General features: G+C 40.0%; 1 protein-coding gene across 1 annotated transcript in view; it reads right to left on the reverse strand.

Moving 5' to 3' along the window:
• Window positions 1-12,647, reverse strand: part of snx19b (sorting nexin 19b) — a 162,985-nt gene that overhangs the window by 23,492 nt on the left and 126,846 nt on the right. The gene's annotated exons all lie outside the window — the stretch shown is intronic.

Here is a 12,647-nt window from a genome sequence, read left to right on the forward strand (position 1 = left end):
ACCCTGTCACTGTTCCAATGTAGTCAATACAATAAATTCAAACTCAATTGAGTTCTAGTATCCTGAATATAATTTAAATTAATTAGTTAAATTTGAATTCTTGTCAAAACATCAACCAAAACTCAATCAAACTTTTCTTTTATTACCCTTTGACATTTATAGAGTCATAAAGTCATAGAGATGTACAGCATGGAAACAGACCCTTTGGTCCAACCTGTCAATGCCGACCAGATATCCTAAACCAATCTAATCCCACCTGCCAGTACCTGGCCCATATCCCTCCAAACCCTTCCTATTCATATACCCATCCAAATGCCTCTGAAATGTTACAATTGTATCAGCCTCCACCACTTCCTCTGGCAGCTCACTCCATATCCGTATCATCCTCTGCATGAAACATTGCCCCTTAGGTCTCTTTTATACCTTTCCCCTCACCCTAAACCTAGTCCCTCTAGTTCTGGAGTGCCCTGACCCCAAGGAAAAGACTTTGTCTATTTATCCTATCCATGTCCCTCATAATTTTGTAAACCTCCATAAGGTCACCCCTCAGCCTCCGACACTACAGGAAAAATAGCCCCAGCCTGTTCAACCTCTCCATATCGCTCAAATCCTCCAACCCTGACAACATCCTTGTAAATCTTTTCTGAACCCTTTCAAGTTTCACAACATCTTTGTGATAGGAAGGAGACCAGAATTGCGCTCAATATTCCAACAGTGGCCTAATCAATGTCCTATACAGCCACAACATGACCTCCCAACTCCTGTACTCAATACTCTGACCAATAAAGAAAAGCATACCAAACGCCTTCTTCACGAACCTATTTACCTGCAACCCCACTTTCAAGGAGCTATAAAGCTGCACTCCAAGGTCTCTTTGTTCAGAAACACTCCCTAGGACCTTACCATTAGGTGTATAAGTCCTGCTAAGATTTGCTTTCCCAAAATGCAGCACCTCGCATTTATCTGAATTAAACTCCATCTGCCACTTCTCTGCCCATTGGTCCATCTGGTCAAGATACTGCTATAATATGAGGTAACCCTCTTCGCTGTCCACTACACCTCAAACTTACGAACTGTACCTCTTATGCTTGCATCCAAATCATGTATGTAAATGACAAAAAGTAGAGGACCCAGCACCGATCCTTGCGGCACTCCAATGGTCACAGGCCTCCAGTCTGAAAAACAACCCTCCACCACCACCCTCTGTCTTCTACCTTTGAGCCAGTTCTGTATCCAACTGGCTAGTTCTCCCTGTAATCCATGAGATCTAACCTTGCTCATCAGTCTCCCATGGGGAATCCTGTCGAATGCCTTATTGAAGTCCATATAGATCACATCTACTGCTCTGCCCTCAATCTTTTTTGTTACTTTTTCAAAAAACTCAATCAAGTTTGTGAGACATGATTTCCCATGCACAAAGCCATGTTGACAATCCCTAATTAGTCTTTGCATTTCCAAATACATGTAGATCCTGTCCCTCAGGATTACCTCCAAACTTGCCCACCACTGAGGTCAGGCTCACCAGTCTATAGTTCCATGGCTTGTCTTTACCACCCTTCTTAAACTTAGTCCCTAGTTTCTTTACCACCCTAGTCCTGTCAAAATTGGCCTTTCTCCAATTTGGAACTTCAACTTTTCGATCTGGTCTAACCCTTTTCCACCACTATTTTAAAACGAATAGAATTATGGTCGCTGGACCCACTGACACCTCAGTCAGCCCTGCCTTATTTCCCAACAGTAGGTCTAGTTTTGCACCTTCTCTAGCAGGTACATCAAGATACTGAATCAGAAAATTGTCTTGTACACACTTAACAAATTCCTCTCCATCAAAACCTTTAACACTATGGCAGTCCCAGTCTATGTTTGGAAAGTTAAAATCCCCGACCATAACTACCCTATTATTCTTACAGATAGCTGAGATCTCCTTACAAGTTTGTTTCTCAATTTCCCTCTGACTATTGGGGGGTCTATAATACAATTCTAATAAGGTTATCATCCCTTTCTTATTTCTCAGTTCCACCCAAATAACCTCCCGGATGTATTTCCAGGAATATCCTCCCTCAGCACAGCTGTAATGCTATCCCTTATCAAAAATGCCACACACCCCCTCTCTTGCTTCCCTTTCTATCCTTCCTGTAGCATTTGTATCCTGGAACATTAAGCTGCCAGTCCTGCCCATCCCTGAGCCATGTTGCTTAATTGCTATGATATCCCAGTCCCATGTTCCTCACCATGCTCTGAGTTCATCTGCCTTCCCTGTTACACCCCTTGCATTGAAATAAATCCAGTTAATTTACTAGTCCTACCTTGTCCCTGCCTGCCCTGACTGTTTGACTCACTTCTGTTCTCAGCTGACCAGTCTCAGATCAATCTCTTTCCTCACTATTTCCCTGGGTTCCAACCCCACCTTACTAGTTTAAATCCTCCCGAACAGTTCGAGCAACTTTCCCTGCCAGGATATTAGTCCCCTTCCAATTTAGGTGCAATCCATCCTTCTTGTACAGGTCAATTCTACCCCAAAAGACATTTCAATGGTCCAAAAATGTGAATCCTTCTCCCATAAACCACCTCCTCAGCCATGCATTCATCTGCTCTATCCTCCTATTCCTGTCCTCACTAGCTCGTAGCACTGGGAGTAATCCAGATATTACTACCCTCGAGGACCTCCTTTTTAAATTTCTGCCTAACTCTCTGTAATCTCCCTTCAGAATCTCAACCTTTTCCCTTCCTATATCATTGGTTCCAATGTGGACAATGACCTCTTGCTGGCTCCTCTCCCCCATGAGAACATTCTGCTCCCTCTCTGAGGCATCCTTGATCCTGGCATCGGGGAAACAACACACACACAACTATTTTTCTCTGCTGGCCACAGAAACGTCTGTCTGTACCTCGGACTAGAGAATCCCCTAACACAATTGATCTCTTGGAAGCCAACGTACCCCTTGTTGCATTAGAGCCAGTCTCAATACCAGAAACTTGGCTGTGCATGCTACGTTCCCCTGAGAATCCATCATCCCCTACATTTTCCAAAACAGCATACCTGTTTGAAAAGGGTATATCCACAAAAGACTCCTACCCGAGGTGCCTACCTCTCTTACCCTTCCCATCTATGTGACTGTATCTGAGACTTTCTCCCCTTCCTATAACTGTCATCAATCACATACTATTGCTGTTGCAAATTCCTCATTGCTTCTATTTGTCTCTCCAACCGATCCACTCGATTTGATAAGATTCACATCCAACAGCATTTATGGCAGATGTAATCCGCAGTAACCCTTAAATTCTCTTTAATCTGACAAGATTAAATCTGACAAGTAGTACATATCACTGCAAAGGCCATTTTTGCTTGTTATGCCTTTTGGAGCTCCTTTTATCTTAGCTACCAGTCTCTTTATACACTCTCTGAATCTCTCCCCGATTGCCCTTTTTCACCTTCCCTCTGAATAAAGAAAGTTCTTGCATGCTCTGTAGCAACAACATCTGCACACCCTATCTATGGCGGTGGGCACTAGCATGCTCCAGTCTCGCCACATTATCATGGTACTTAGAATATAGTTATGCACTTCAATATTGTTGTATACTGGGACAGGCACCCATCTCTTGCATTGGAGCACCATTCAACCAGAGATCTCTTTGCTTGTTTTCTTTGTGCCTACTCCATTGAAGCCTACTTAGAATTGTTTTATTTGTTCACAGGATGAAGGTGTCACTGGCTAGGCCAACATTTATTGCTCATCCCTAACTGCCCAGAGGAAATTAAGAGTCAACCTCATTGCTGTGAGTCTTGCATCACATATAGGTCAGACCAGGTAAGGATGGCAATTTCCTTCTCCGAAGGCCATTAGTGAACCAGATGGGTTTTGCCAACAATCGATAATAGTTTCACAGTCATCGTCAGACACTTAATTTCAGAGTTTAGATTAGAGTGATGCTGGAAAAGCACAGCAGGTCAGGCAACATCCGAGGAGCAGGAAAATCGACGTTCCGAGCAAAACGCCCTTCATCAGGGTGCTCCGATGCTGCCTGACCTGCTGTGCTTTTCCAGCACCACTCGAATCTAAACTCTGGTTTCCAGCATCTGCAGTCCTCACTTTTGCCTACTTAATTTCAGATTTTCTTTTTATTGAATTCAAATTCCACCATTTGCCATTGCAGGATACAAACTCGAGTTCTCAGAACATTACATGGGTCTCCGGATTAACAGTCCAGCAATAATATCACTAGGTCATTGCCTCCCAAATGCTTCTTCATCAGTTGGGGATGAAAATCAAACTAACTATTCAGGTGCTACTGTTGTTGTAGAGAAGTTGGAAAGTCAGTTGGGGAAATGGAGGAAGCAAGCTGGGCACAGAGGGGACAACAACTGTGAGGGGCAACTTAGCATGTAAGGGTAGGGTACGATAGTGGGTTGGAAGGCACACATACTGCAGTAGTTAAGTCACCTTGGCTTCAACAGGGGAGACAGTGTATCACATTAAACAGCAAGACTGGGACTTGGGGTTAATTATAGGAGTGAAGACTTAAATGAAAAGAGCTAGATGAAATTGGGTATACGTTTAGAACTGATGGGGTCTGGGGAGTTTACGGAGTGGGGTGGGGTAGAGTTAAATTTGGAATTCACTGTACAAACATGACCCATTTTGCTTTTCTTCCTCATCAAACGTGCAATGAAAGTAAAAATCGGTTACCATCACACCCAGATTGTGTTTTTTCAGTCTGAAAATTGACTTGTGAGCAATGTGAGGCCTTCAAGGGACAACTGCATTAATCAGGCACTTACATAGAACAGGCTGAAATCACCTGTAATCACAATACACTGTGTGTTAAACACAGGCTGGGACCAACAATACAAATCCTGGTTGCCAGTCATTACAAATTGATCAAAGCAATCATTGTGAAGCAGAAATAATCGCAAGCAACTTTAAAAAGTATCAACTGAGGCCACAATTCAAACGCAACCCAAGATCTCACATGCTACACAGGGAAACTGTTGATTTACTCTCATCTTGAACTGTAAGCATTTGGCAACATGCTCTTATATGCTGTGTGTCCGTTCTCAGATAATAAGATAGCAGGGGGTGTATGTGTGAAATAGTTTGTGCTGCATGCAATAAAATGAGATCCACTATGTCAAAGGTCCACGTAGAGGTATTCCAGGACACTTGTTGTCAGAGTACTCCATGCTCCACTGCTAACTAGTCATATGTGTATGATGCAAATGTTAACTGGCCACATTATTGTTTCTGGTTCGGATATTCTTCACTCTGGTTCATTGGAATTGTGACCAATGGATTTAACCCCAGAAGGGACTGTTGTCATTGTGGCTGAAATGCAGTGAAGGTGCAGAGAAATCGAGGGGGAATACATGTATCTGCAAGCCCAAGGCCAGCAGCAACCTCCAGCATCTTCAGAATAATCTCCATGTGAAGAAGTCATAGCTCAAGGCCCTTCAAAGTACTGAGGTAGTAGAGGAGGTAGTCAATTTGCACTCAAGTGCTCTACCCTAGGTGAGATCAGCATATTGCCAGAATAGACTTCACATATCGCAGGAAACTATGCCATCCACTGGCACCGGGCTTATGATCTGAAGGGCTTTGTGTCCGTCAAGGTGACAGTTGTGCAAAATCTTTCTGCCACTGGCTACTGAAGACCTCTGGGATGACTCAATTCATAATCCACAGATGTATCAAGGCTGTTACTGATGCAATTTGTGACAGATTGCACCACTTCATCTCATTTCCTGACAAAGTTTGCATGACAAGTTCAGTGCTACAACCCAGACTTTGGCAACATAGCTGGATTCTCCCAAGAGCAGGGCACTATAGGCGGTATACATGTTGCATGGTGAGTGGCATATCATAGGGTAGACTTCATCACCAGAAAAGGTTTCATTCCATCAATATACAAATCATCTGTGATAATCGACACTGCATATTAGAATTCTGTGGCAGGTATTTGTTGTCATTACATCCACAGTTCTCCTATATCGTTCCCTATGTCCCTGCTTTGACTTAACTATTAGGCGCCTTCCATGAATGATTACCTTTACTGGGAAACAAAGGTAACCTTTTGTAATCATGGTTGATAACTGTGTTATACAATCCCCTGACTGAGGCACAGTGTAGACATAATGCTGCCCATTTTCTTCCAGGGCCATTCTGGAGTAGATGATAGGCCTTCTGAAGATGAAGTTATGACATTTGGATTGGTCTAGATGGATGTCGTGCACTTTATTCCAGGCAAAGTATGCTGCATAATCCTTGAATGTTGTGCCTGACACAATTGGAGAAGTCAGAGAGGATATGATGGATGCTGATGAGTGAGGAGAGCTGATGTAAACTGTGAAGGAGGGAAGATGATGACACTGAGCAGGAAGAATATCATCTTTTCCATGACAGAATGAAGCATCTTCAGTACAACAAAGCAAATAGAACTTCATTGACACCAAAGTTTCAATAGGTGTGAATTGGGTGAAGTGATCATTCATTACTGTAAATGTGTTGTTACTCAAAAGGCAAGCTGTCCCTGTTGACTCCCTGAAACAAATGTCACTCTTTTTATTTTTCTTTGATTTTCCTGTTATTCAATAAAAGTTAATGTTTCCAGCTGTTTCAAGGTTTTCCAATATGGGAAACTCCCACACTGAACAATGGGAAGGTGACATGCTGACAGTTTAGGGACAGAGTAGCATTCTGTTAGACAGTGGTTTAACATGGCATGATGTAAAAAATAGATAGTCTGTGTAGCTTCATTCTTGCAGCTGCAGTGACAATGGCCATTGATTAGACAAGTGATGCAAAACAGCAATGCATTTAGAAATGTGAGATTCTATTTGCAGTGAATTGTCACCCTGTCCATATATGCACCCTCAGAAGCTGTTCTTTCTCATTTCCATTTCCTTACATGCACTGTCAAGGTCGATTCATTGGAGGCAGTGATTGATCTCGTGCACAGCAGGGTTTTACATGTCAATGGCGGCACAATCCCAGAAGGTTCCAGCAACGTTTGTTCTTCTGTGGCTGTTTATGGCATTGTAGAGGCATAGTGCATACATAATGAGATAAACAGTGGAGATTTGAGAGATAACATACTTGAGATCACTAACAGACACACTGTGCGAAAACTCTTCAAAATTGATACTTGGTTGACTTTCCATAAAATTTCAGCCCAACTTGTTCAAATCCTGAAGTAGGGTTGAACCGACTAGCTTGGGGCTCACAATTGTTTTCTTACTCAAGTATAAATACTGTGACACAAGAAATGTCCATTTTTCTATTCATCTGTCAACACAGTTCTTAAACTGACATGTTAATGGACTTATAATGGTTTGTTTAGTTTTCAACTCTCTGATTAGCTCAAAACATCTCCAACAAAATGTACTGTGCCTGGGCTCTGTCCTCCAGTAGGCTGACAATGTTCTCGTGTTTTAAATACATAAAGTGCCATTACAATAAACGATGCCATGGTGTGAAGAAGATAGATTTTAATCTCAGATATTTCTTTGTGTGTAAACCACAAGCCTTGGGCAATTTAAAATTTGCACATTCAGTTACTTAGCAAAGACACTCATCAAGTCAAATTTTGTGGTTAAGGAATAAAACTTTAACATGATCCCGATCCCAATCCCAAATGGTTAAATATTTGTCAGTAAAGACTGAAGCTGCACTATTTAGCAAAATTGTCATCGACACACATTGGCAGTAAATTATGCTGTAAATTTAACAAAATGAAATTATAAAATACAAAATATTGTCACACTCTCACATTAATAAATCAGTTTTTATACAGCGTACCAAATCCTCACCCAGAACTGCTAACATCAGACACTGGTTCTGATAAACAAAATGAATGCAGATTATAACTCAGTTAAATATTTTCCTTCCTAATAAAAGAATTGATCAAAATTGACCTCAAAACGAGAGTCTTGACAAGCTAGAGTTAACAGTTCTGACGATTGAGACAAATTTATAAAATGACAGGTTATAAGCTCTGAATGTTTTGCAGGATGTTTTTGTCATTTCAAAAGACTTATATCTTACTTGCATATTTTCTATCACAAGTATTAACAAGTGTACAGGTGCTATTTTACAATAGTTTGTTTCCCATCTCCAAAATCTCAAACAATAACATTCAAGTATCATGTTAAAATATTTTTGCAGATGGTGATCTAACTAAACCATAATAACATTATTGCTTTTTAAAATGACAAATGCCATTAATCAGATGCAGACTGTCAATGCTCTGATGTAGAGCCGACCATTGCAAATTAATAGCCAAATGATCAGAAAAATAAAGTCAGACAGCACTTCCAGTAATACATCTTGTTATTACAGCAAAGGGAACATTTTGGCAAAGGTACACAGCAACAGGAGCTTCATAAAAACATTTGGCTTGGCATAATATGAAGCAAAGTTACATCAATAGATTTTGTGGATACCTGACATGGAAGTTTACTACTTGCACTATTAAAATATAAAGACTATAAGTCAGTAACAAAAACAAAATATAGCAGAGGAACTTGGAAATCTGAAATAAAACAGAAAATTCTGGCAATATTCAACTATTTCAAACAGTTTCTACGTTGAAAATAAGTGTTTTCATTTCAGGTCAATGACCTTTCATCATTTAGCCACAGCCAAAAGCAAATTAGCTGGTCATTGATGAGATTGCTATTTGAGGGATGTTGTGCGCAGATTAGTTGCTGCACTTATCTGCAAAACACTTCAAAAACAACTCATTTGCTGTGAAGCACTTCAGGACACCCTGAGGATAAGCTGAGGTGAAAGAAAGAAATAAACAACTTGTTTTTATAGTGCACATTTCACAACCACAGAATATTCCGAAACACTTAAGCATTTTAAAGCCAACTTGTGAAGTGTAGTTACTATAGTAATATGGCAGGCAGTTTGCAAACAGCAAGGTCCCACAAACAGCAGTGTGATAATGACCTTGTTAATTTGCTTTGCTTATTTGGTTGTGGAATAAAACTTGGTCAGAAAACTCTTCTGCTCCTCTTTGAAACTGGTGGCTACAAAAGATTGCATGGCTCTGAAAGGCAGACAATTCAAGTTTTTGAGGAGGGATGTCGACTCTCAACTCAGAGATGAGAGTTCTATCATTAAACCAAGGATAGAGCATAAAGGCAACAGATAAACATGTGCCTTTCCACCATATGCCTTTTTCTAACAAAAATAATCACTGTTTAAAAGCAAATCGATAACATGACATTATTGGAAATCAAAACGTGAGCATAATTTTGAGCTTGATAATCTTCCATTTGGACTCATATTCACAAGAAATGTGAATTAATATTTTAAACGCTTTAATCCCTGATAAGCAAACCAATAACTTGAAACACTGCTTCAAAAAAGCATGCCTTTTCTGCTTAATCTCTCAGACTAAATCAACTGCCCAAAAGAAACAAGGAGGAGTGTTTAGGACTCAACCAGTATTTTGTCTAATTGCAGAAGTCTCTGTACAGTTAAATAAGGCAACGCATATTCCCAATGCCAAAAGAAATAGCTTACACAACTGGGAGTTTTGAATTCAGAGAACAGATATGAACTTGACCATAAAAGTGCATCTAGGCCATTGATTTAATGAAGAGAGTTAATGAAGCAGGCCTGAGTTTGAATAATTCTTCAACCAGTAACAGAATTTCTAACCAATTAACATTTTAAATGGCCATACATTACCTTGAACATGTAGAACAGACATCTTACCCTATTAAATACAGCATGCTAATGTCCCCTGCAATTAACAAGCATCAATTTAAAGTTAATAATTCTAGTCTCTCTTTAAGTGAAAAACTGATTGCAATCCTCCATGACTAAATACATCCAAGTACCACACAAACAAGGAACAAAAGTCGGTCCTTTGAGACGGCTCTGCCATTCAATAAAATTGTGGATGATCTGATCTTAATTGCAACTTGAAATTCACGTACACCCTAACAGTCGTACATCCCCTTCTTAATCAAGGATCTATTTACTTCTGCCTTTAAAAATATTTAAAGATTCTGCAGGCACTGCCTTTTGAGGAAGGGAATTCTAAAGATGCACAATCTGAAAGAAAACTAAAATTCCTCATCTCTGACTTAAATGAGTGACCCCTTATTTTTAAACTATGACCCTTAGTTCTAGAATCCCCCACTCAAGGAAACATCCTTTCAATATCCACCCAGTCAAGTCCCCTCAGGATCTTATGTGTTTCAATGAGGTCACCTCTAACTCTTTTAAACTCCCAAAGGATACAGGCATACCTGCCTAGCCTTTCCACTGAAGGCAATCTGCTCATTACAGATATTAGTCTAGTAAATCTTCTTTGAACTGCTTCCAAAACATTAACATCCTTCCATCAGTACACTAACAAGTTACTATACACCGTGCTTCAGATGCTGTAGACTATGCCCTGTAAATCTGAAAAATAATCTGCCTATTCTTGGATTCTATTCTTGTTGCAATAAAACAACATAATATTAGCTTTTCTAATTCCTTGCTGTGGAGAAAGCGAGGACTGCAGATGCTGGAGATCAGAGCTGAAAGTGTGTTGCTGGAAAAGCGCAGCAGGTCAGGCAGCATCCAAGGAACAGGAGATTCGACGTTTCGGGCATAAGCCCTTCTTCAGGAATTCCTTGCTGTACCTACATACTAATCTTCTGTGATTCATGCATTAGGGCACCTAGATCTCTCAGCATTGCAGAACTCTGCAACCTCTTACCATTCAGATAATATGCTTCTTATCTTTTTTTTGTTACCAAGCAGCATATATTTAATTAAAGGGTTCACTGATGAGTCCCTTTTGAGATTCAAAACAACACTCAAAATATTAGATGTTTTGCTCGCTCTTTCCCCTTGTAAATATTTTGTGGCTTAACAACTGTTGATGGAGATTTTGTGGTATTCAAAGCTTCAATGAGGATGCATGAAATCATTTCTAAATCAACTTAGGTTGAGAAATTGAAGTTTTACTAGGTCGACAATCAGTGATACCCATATTCCAATTACACTCAAAGTTATCATTATTCTATTTAATATTCAAACCTACTCAACTCACAATAACAAGACAAACAAAAATATGTTACTGTTAAGAGGTTGCTTTAAAATGGAGGCAAGGAGGAATTTCTTTTCGTTTGGATGTGTTGTGACATAACTCCTTGGCTACATTTCAAGGTAGGACTTGACAAAGGCTTTCTGGACTAGAGGTAAGGTGACTAACATTATACCTGCCACAATTTGAGTGTGCATTAGTCCAGGTAGGAGAGTGGAAGTAGTTCTGAAGAATTAAACTATTTATTTCAATGCAAGTGGTCTTACAGATAAAGCTGATGAACTCAGGGCACATATGGGAACAAGGGACTGTGACATCACAGTTTTACAGAAACTTAGTTGAGGAAAGGACAAGAAAGGCAACTCCATGTTTAGTTTTTAGATACTAAAGGAAGGTCAGAAAGAGAGGCAGGAAATGAGTGGGTGTAGTCTTTTTGATGAAGGAAAACATTACTGTAGCACTTAGAGAGGATATTTCTGAGGGTCTGTCCAGTGAAGCTACCTGTATGGGTAGAACTTAAGAATAGGAAAGGGATGATCACCTTGACGGGATTGAACTATAGGCCCCCCAATAGCCTGGATATTGTCCAGATCTTGTTACATTTGAACATGGACTACTTCAGTAGCATCATTTGAGTCTTCTCAGTAAACACTGTGCAAACATCAGAGAATGTCCCTTTTCTGGCCTTATGGTAGAGAGAAGGTCATTGATGAAGCAGGAGGTGACAGTCTAGTCGTATTACCACTGACGTATTAATCCAGAAACTCAGCTAGTGCTCTGGAAACCCATGTTTGAATCCTTCCACAACAAATGGAGGAATTTGAATTTAATTTTGAAACTGCAATTAAGAATCTGCTTATGACCACAAAACCATTGCCAAATGTCAAAGAAACCCATCTGGCTCACTAATGTCCTTCAGAGAAGGAAATCTGCTATCTTCACATAGTCTAGCCTACATGTGCCTGACTCTCAATTGTCTCTAAAATGGCCCAGCAAGTCACTCAGATGTATCAATCGCTACAATGACAGAGGATCAAACACATTTGCTGTGTTGGTACCATGGCTTTTGTACAACTGGGCTAGATTTTAATAATGTTCCCTATATTAGATATTTTGATCACGGAGGTTTACCTTCACTACTGTTGCTAGTTAGCTAGTTAACTCATTATTCCTTAGCATAAATATAATAACTTTTCAAATGCTGGAGAATATTTTTAATATCAGTAAAACCAAAGTTATATTGCCTCATTCAAATTTACACACTTTCAAGTGGATGAAAGCTCTATCAGAAGCACCTCAGACAATAAGTATTCTCCTGGCCTTTCCCATTTACTGGCATACTCAATTTGTGTTTCAAAACATTAAAAACCAGACATCAATCAGATTGCAAAACATTTAGACACTGGAACTCTAAAACAAAGCAGAAAATACAGACATGTTCAGCATTCAGGGCAGTCACTGTGAAGATAGAAACAGAGTTAACAAGTTATCAATGTGAAACATTAACTCGGCTTCTCTCTCCACAGATGCTCCTCGGCATGCTGAGCATTTCCAGTATTTTCTGCTTTCATTAAAGGTAATTAATTCACAGTCATGTA

The sequence above is a fragment of the Hemiscyllium ocellatum genome, chromosome 29, assembly GCF_020745735.1.
Source record: "Hemiscyllium ocellatum isolate sHemOce1 chromosome 29, sHemOce1.pat.X.cur, whole genome shotgun sequence".
NCBI lineage: Eukaryota > Metazoa > Chordata > Chondrichthyes > Orectolobiformes > Hemiscylliidae > Hemiscyllium > Hemiscyllium ocellatum.